We start from the raw sequence: 8,277 nt of genomic DNA, 5'->3' as shown, positions 1-8,277 counted from the left end.
TATAAGTCCTAATTTTTATTTTTCTTAAATCAATCATTTTTTAAATTTGTGATTTTACTTTTTCTGATTTTGTAAGCAAAATGCTGAAGTCATACTTAATATATATATAATATATATTTTATATATATATTATTTTTTGATAATGTAATGTGTACTGATGGTATAAATTACCCTCAAAGTCAAGCTTTGTTTGGTCTTCTCTGTGATAATGTATAAAGTTTTCACTTTTCTTCAGTTCTAATGGTTAGTTTATTTCAATTATAATTTCCATTACCAATTGGTATTTTAGAAATACATTTTGATATTTCCAAATGAAAAGAGTTTGGATACAATTTTTTTGCTGTCACATTGGAATCACAGAATGTTGCCTCTTGATATTGATTCACTGTCATTTTTAAACCTCCCATTGTGGCTTGGAACATTAGCAAATTTTATAAATGTTCTGTGTGCTCTTGAAAAAAATATACAGGCATACCTCACTTTATTGTTCATTGCTTTATTGTTTTTCACAGATAATGCATTTTTTAATAGATAAAAGATCTGTGACAACCTTGTGTCAAGCAAGTCTATCAGCACCATTTTTCCATAGCATTTCCTTACGTCATGTCTCTGTGTCACATTTTGATAATCCTCACAATATTTCAAACTTTTAAATTATTATTATAATATTTGTCATGGTAATTTGTAATCACAGATCCTTGATATTTCTATTGTAATTGTTTTCCAGTGTTATAAACTACACCCAAATAAGACAGTGAACTTAATCACTAAATGTACTTTGTGTTCTGACTGCTCCACTGACTGGCTATTCCCCTGTCTCTCCCCCTTTCCTCAGGCCTCTCTATTCCCTGAAACATGATAAATTCAATATTAATAAATTCTATAAGTTCAAATAGCCCTATAATGGCTTCTTAATGTTAAAATAAAAGGGAGAATTGCCCATCTCTCAATTGAAAGTAAAAGTTTTTTTTATATTTTTAATTATTTATTTATTTATTTATTTAATATTTTTAAATAATTAATCTTAGTAAGGAAGGCATGTTGAAAGCTGAGATAGGTCAAAAACTAGGTGTCTTATGCCAGTTAACCAAGTTGTGAAAGCAAAGGAAAATTTATTTAAGAAAATTAAAAGTATTACTTCAGTGAACACATGAATGATAGGAAAGTGAAGCAACCTTAGTGCTGATATGGAGAAAATTTGAGTGGTCTGGATAGAAGATCTAACCGACCACAACATCCTCTTAAGCCAAAGCCTAATCCAGAGCAAGGCCCTAATGCTTTTCGATTAAGTCTGAGGAAGGTGAAAAAGCTATAGAAGAGAAGTTTGAAAGTAGAAGAGGTTGGTTCATGAGATTTAAAGAAAGTTGCCATCTCCATAACATAAAAGTAAAAGATAAAGCAGCAAGTGCAAGTGTTGTAGCAAATTATCCAGAAAAATCAATCTAAAGAAAATAAATGAAGGTCGTTGCACTAAACAACAGATTTTCAATGTAGATAAGAGAGGCTTATATTAAAAGAGATGCCATCTAGGACTTTCATGGCTGAAGAGGAGAAGTCAGCTCCTGGCTTCAAAGATTCAAAGGACAAGCTGCCTCTCCTATTACGTGCTAATGCAGCTGATGACTTAAGTAGCAGCCAGTGGTCATTTACCATTCTGAAAATTTTAGGGCCTAAGAATTATGCTAAATCTACTCTGCCTGTGCTCTACAAATGGACAACAAAGCCTGGATGGCAACACATCTATTTACAACATGGTTTACTGAATATTTTAAGCCTACTGCTGAAACCTACTGCTAAAAAGAAAAGGATTTCTTTCAAAATATTACCGCTCATTGACAATGTACATGGTCACCCAAAAGTTCTACTGGAGATGTATAATGAGATTAGTGTTGTTTTCATGCCTACTAACACAACATCCATTCTGTAGCTCTTGGATCAAGGAGTAACTTTCTAGTCTTATTATTTAAGAAATACATTTCATAAGGTTATAGATGCCATAGACTGTGATTCCTCTAATGGATTAGATAAAGTAAATTGAAAACCTCTAGGAAAGGATCCACCATTCTAGATTCCATTAAGAACACTTGTGATTCATGGAGAGAGGCCAAATAACAACATTAAGAGGAGTTTGGAAGAAGTTGTTTCTGACCCTCATGGAAGACTCTGAGGAGTTCAAGACTTCCGTGGAGGAAATAAGTTTGCAGTGATGGAGGTAGGAATAGAACTAGAATTAGAGGTGGAGCCTGAAGACATGACTGAATTGTTGCAACCTCATAGTAAAATTTTCCCATATGAGAAGTCACTTCTTAAGGATGAGCAAAGGGGGTGCCTGGGTGGTTCAGTAGGCTAATCATCCGCCTTTGACTCAGGTCATGATCCCAGGGTCCTCAAATCAAGTCCCAAATCAGGCTCCTTGCTAACTGGGAAGTCTGCTTCTCCCTTTACCCCTCCCCCACTGCTCATGATCCCCCTCTCTCTTTTTCTGTGTCTCTGTTTCTCTCTCTCTGATAAATAAATAATTTTTTTTTTTTTTTTTTTTTTTTTTTTTTTTTTTTTTTTTAGGATGAGCAAAGAAGTTGGTTGCTTGAGATGGAAACTATTCTTAGTGAAGATCGGTGAATATTGTTGAAATTGCAACAAAAATTTTCTAAGTTTTACTAGTTGATAAAGCAGTGGCAGGGTTTGAAAGGATTGACTCTAATTTTGGAAGAAATTCTACTGTGGGTAAAATGCTATCAAATAGTATCATATGCTACAGAGAAAGTGTTTGTGAAAAGAATAGTTAGTCTACACCCAGGATCTGTCATGTTGGGTTTTGTAGGTTGTGTGGCTGCTATCTTGGCCTTTTCCCTTATAAGGACTCGGCCCTTCAGAACTGCTACCCCAAGTCCAGGTCTTGCTATGGGCCACCAGGGCAGCACTCCCACCTGCCAGAGACTATACCACCCAAACATCTCCTTCCCTGAAGGTAGGCACTGCCACTGGGGCATAGTGCGAGTCATCTGTACGGTGGTGGGTGTACAGTTCGATGAACAACACCACTCATCCTAAATGCACTGGAAGTGCAGGGCAGAGAGATCAAGCTGGTTTTGGAGGTGGCCCACCATTTGGTGAAACCATGGTAAAGAGTATTGCCATGGATGATACCAAAGACTTAGTTAGAGGACAAAAAGTCCTGGTTTCTGGTGCACCAATCAAAATTCCTGTTTGCTCTGAGAACTTGGGAAGAATCATGAATGCCATTGGATAACCTGTTGATGAGGGAGGTCCCATCAAAACTAAACAATTTGCACCTATTCATGCTGAGGCTTCTGAGTTCACAGGGGTGAGTATTGAGCAGGAAATTCTGATTACTGGTATCAAGGTGGTGGATCTGCTGACTCCCTATGCTAAAGGTGGAAAAACTGGGCTCTTTGGTGGTGTTGAGGTTGCCAAGATGGTATTGATCATATAGTTAATGTCATCAAAGCCCATGATAGTCACACTGTATTTGCTGGTGTTGGTGAGAAGACTTATGAAGGCAATGACTTGTACCATGAAATGATTGAGTCTGGTGTCATCAATTTAAAAGATGCTACCTCCAAAGTAGCTCTGGTGTGTGGTCAAATGAATGAACCACCTGGCACTCATGCCTAGGTAGCTCTGAATGGACTGACTGTTGCTGAATACTTCAGAGACCAAGAGGGTCATACTGCTCTTTATTGATTATACCTTTAGCTTCACCCAGGCTGACTCTGAGGTGTCTGCTTTACTGGGAATAATTTCTTCTGCTGTGGGCTGTCAGTCTACCCTGGCCACTGACATAAGTACCATGTAGGAAAGGCTCATCACCACTGTGAAGGGATCTATTACCCCCGTATAGGCTACTTATGTGCCTACTGATGACTTGGCTTCCCTGCCACCACCTTTGACCTTTTGGATGCTGCCACTGTGCTGTCCAATGCTATTGCTGACTTGGGTTTCGATATGGATCCTCTGGATTCCACTTCTCTAATCATGGATCCCAGTGTTGTTGGAAATTAGTATTATGATGTTGCCCATGGGGTTCAAAAGATCCCACGGGACTACAAATGATGAACATCATTGACATCCTGGGTATGGATGAACTTTCTGGGCAAGACAAGTTGATTGTCCTGTTCATGGAAAATACAAGGTTTCTCATCTCAGCCATTCCAGGTTGATGAGGTTTTCATATGTCATATGGAGAAGCTGGTACCTATAAAGGAGACCATCAAAGGATTCTAGTAGATTTTGGCAGGTGAATATGACCATCCCCCAGAATAAGCCTTCTCTGAAAAAGCTAGGGCAAAAGCTGATGAGCTGACTGAAGAGCATTGGTGAGGGGTTCCTTTTGGCAAAAGAAGCACTCATTTTCCGTACTGTCCTTCCCTTTCCCCCTAATAAAAAAATCTCAGTTTCCTCTGTAGGCCACATAAGAGCCTTAATTGAAGACATTGTGTTCTGTCTGAAGAGGACTGAAGGTTTCCAGTAAAATGTACACTCCTCAGAAAAAAAGTGAATTGATGCTGTAAATGTTATTGTTCTCTTATTTTCAGAAATTGGCACACCACCGCAGCCTTCACAAACCATCACCCTGATCAGTCATCAGCCATCAACATTAAGGCAAGACCCTCCACCAGCAAAAAAGTTATGAATTGCTGAAAGCTGAGATGATGGCTAGCACTTTTTAGTAATAAAGCATTTTTAAATTTATACACACACACACACCTTTTTAGACATAATGGTATTAAGTACTTACTAGACTACAGTGTAGTGTGAACATAAATTTTGTATGCATTGGAAAACCCAAAAATAATGTGACTTGCTTTATTGTGATATTTACTTTATTGCGATATCACTTTATTATGATCATCTGGAACTAAACCTGCAATATTTACAAGGGATGCCTATAGAATATTTTACAAGCCGGAGACTATGTAGAGCCCATATAATAATTTCCAACTTTTAATTATTCTTTAAATAGTGTGCATAATAGTTTTTTTATAAATGAATAAAATTATCATAAGGATATTGAACAGCATTGAAATAGCATTTTTTCATTATAAAATAGTTTATTTATATAGTGTTCATATAACATTTATATTAAAATTACATACTAATTGTGAGATCATGGGAACTGTGTAAAGATTTTAAGAAGAAAGTAAATGCCAATTGAAATCCCAACACTTTGAGAAAAGACCCCTCAGCACTTTGGGACTGTACCTCAAAGCCATTCTCTATGCACATGCACACGTTCTTTTCCATTATGCTTTGTTTGGTGGACACTTGTTCAGGGCCAGGCTCTTGAAAATGCAGCCTCAGTCCCTGCTGTCTCATTCAGTTTATTTGTCCCTAGGAAAGTCTCTTGCTTCTAACATCTGTAACATTGAATAAATACTTATTTAATGCATATCTATTTTGAAATACCCACAAGTTTTCTGTTTAGAGGAACAAAAACAGATTTACATATCAGCCTGAAGGTTTAAACATGGACTCTCTGAAAGCACAAGTGGCAAGAAGTTCCAGCACTGGGAACATTCCATGGAAAAGCTCTGCCCCTGGGTATATCAATTCAAATTCATGAACTATCAACAGGAGCTTATCTTCATTTCCCCCATGGGAGGAAAATGAAGGGAAAGTAATGGAAGGGTAATGAGCAAAGCAGAGCTTCAGTAGTAGAAAAAAAGAAAACAAATTGTACTACATTTTCTATCCCACTGCCTTATTAAGGGTGTGCGTATATCTATAAATATGAACATTCTAGATTCTCTCCTTTAAAATCAAGAAAAATGAAGATTGATATGAAAACCTATAATAATGAGGGTAATAATAGTTACTACATTTACATTTGTGGACTGCTTTACAGATTTTAAGTTACATTATCTTATTTAATCCATACAGGAGCCATTTAAGTGGCAGGGGATCTATTATTCATTCAAGGCATTAGGAAGTTGAGACCAAAAAAAAAAAAAAAAGTTTTGTGACTTATTCAAGGTTACAAAGCCACTTTATATCAGAATGAGAACTATCACATCAAGTTGGCTAATATGTTGTTATGGTTCTTTCATGCTGAGGAACATAAACATTTCCTTTAAATCAAATCTGCAAAGAAAGTAACATGTTATGCAATAAAATAAATTTAAATACAGGACCATTTCAGTTTTCTCTTATGTATTAGAAATTTTAGATTATAAGCTGAAAAGGTATTGCATTTTAAATATTTTGCAAAGAGCTTATATAAATATCATATGCTTTGCAAACATAGCTTTTGAGTGATGAGAACTTTAAAGATGTCAATCTAATAATAAGAAGAAACAAGGGGCCCCAGATGGCTCAGTTGGTTGAGCATCCAACTCTTGATCTCAGCTCAGGTCTTGATTTCAGGGTCATGAGTTCAAGCCCTGTTTTGGGCTCCATGCTATGTATGGAGCTTACTTTAAAAAAAAAAAAATAGAGAGTTTAACTTATCCACAGTCTTATAGATTTTGGGAGATACAGCTTATCCAATATATGGTGCAATTTGGATTATAAAATGAAGTGTGTGTATGTGTGTGTGTGTGTGTACAACTTGATGAGCTGTCTATCAAGAAGCTCAGTGATTTCTTATCGGGCTCTCTGCTCAGCGGGGAGCCTGCTTCCTCCTCTCTCTCTGCCTGCCTCTCTGCCTACTTGTGATCTCTGTCTCTCAAATAAATAAATAAAATCTTAAAAAAAAAAAAAAAGGAGCTCAGTGATTTCTTTACCTGGGGATACCTATTAGATAATTATTTCAATTATTGTATTATGTAATCATGAAGCTTTTATACTAAAATATTTTTGTCAAAATAATAACATATATCCAAAAATACACCCATTACAGGAGTACAGAGTGATAAATTTTCCCAAATACATCACATCAGGTAAATACAACCACATTCAGAATAAAAGTCAAACCATTATAATTCCAGAAACCCCTCCTATTCTTTTAACATCACTAAGCAGCCCCAATTCTGAATTCTAGTAATATAGATGAATTTTGCCTCTTTTTGAATTTTTTACATATGAAATATACAATATGCACTTTTGGGGCCTGGATTTTTTGCTCAATATTGCACTTATGAAATTAATTCACGTAGGTGCATGAAATATGTGGTTGAAACACAATGAAATATGTGGTTGAAACACAAAATATGTGGTTGAAACACAATTATTTAAATGACTATTAATAAACATTTGTGTTGTTTCTAATTTTGGCAATGGTCAATAATGCTGGCTCAAAACTTTTCATATAAGGATTTGATGAACACATGACACATTTTTGTTGAATTTAACCCTAAAATGAAAGGTCTTGATTATTGGCTTTGCTTTAGGGATCATATAGATCAGCTTTAGGGAATAGTGGTATATAGATATCCAAAGTATTGTCTGAAAGAATCTATTGATCTAAATCTCTGAAAAATACATTTGCTATTGCATTGAATCAATAGACAGATTTGGAAAAAAAAAAAAAGATTTCTTTAAAATAGTGAGTCTTCCAATCCATATACCTTCATTTATTTGGGATTTTGTAAATCTTTCTGTATAGTGTTTTATAATTTCCATTGTAGTTGATTTATACAAATTTTAATGATATTTAAGTATTCAATATAATTGATATTATACTAATATAATTTTAGAATGTAAATATTTATTTGTTGTTGAAACTTTTTATTTTGACATGATTTTAAACCAATTCCATTTGTAAGAAATAATACAGAGAATTCCAGTGTACTCTTTACCCAGTTTTCCCCAAAGGAATTCTTGCAAAACTACTACAATATCACCATCAAAATACTGACATTTTTACAAGGAAAGTATATAAGAGTGATATCACCACAAAGATCCCTCCCTTTGTTAACTTTTACAGCCAAATCTACTTCCCTTCTTCTTACCAACTTTTACTCCTGGCAACAAATAATCTGTTCTACATTAATGACATTTTCACTTTAAGAAGGCCATATAAATGGAATCATACAGTGTATGATCCATTTCTTGGTTATTTGGTATTCCATTTAGCATAATTTCCAAGTTCATCCTATTGTACCTATCAATAATTTGTTGTTATTATTATTATTTATTATATTGTTGCTTGAGCAGCATTGCATGGTATGGACGTACTATAATTGTTCAGCCATTATTCCACCGAAAGACATTGGAGTTATTTCCCATTTAGTATTATAACAAAAAACAAACAAAACAAAACAAACAAACAAGCAAACAAAGAACTGCTATTGAACATTGCTATACAGGTTTTCATAT

At 35.2% G+C, this 8,277-nt stretch overlaps 1 pseudogene across 1 annotated transcript; it reads left to right on the top strand.

The window, feature by feature from the left end:
* Positions 1-2,805: 2,805 nt before the first annotated feature.
* LOC308339659 (ATP synthase subunit beta, mitochondrial-like) lies at positions 2,806-4,654 on the top strand (annotated as a pseudogene). Its single transcript has 2 exons — positions 2,806-4,376; positions 4,557-4,654. The product of its transcript is annotated as an ATP synthase subunit beta, mitochondrial-like (transcript).
* Positions 4,655-8,277: the final 3,623 nt, after the last annotated feature.

This window comes from Martes martes (genome assembly GCF_963455335.1).
Source record: "Martes martes genome assembly, chromosome: 1".
Taxonomy (NCBI): Eukaryota; Metazoa; Chordata; class Mammalia; order Carnivora; family Mustelidae; genus Martes; species Martes martes.
The sequence above is the reverse complement of the archived record's forward strand: the minus strand, read 5'-3'. Positions and strand labels throughout refer to the sequence as shown.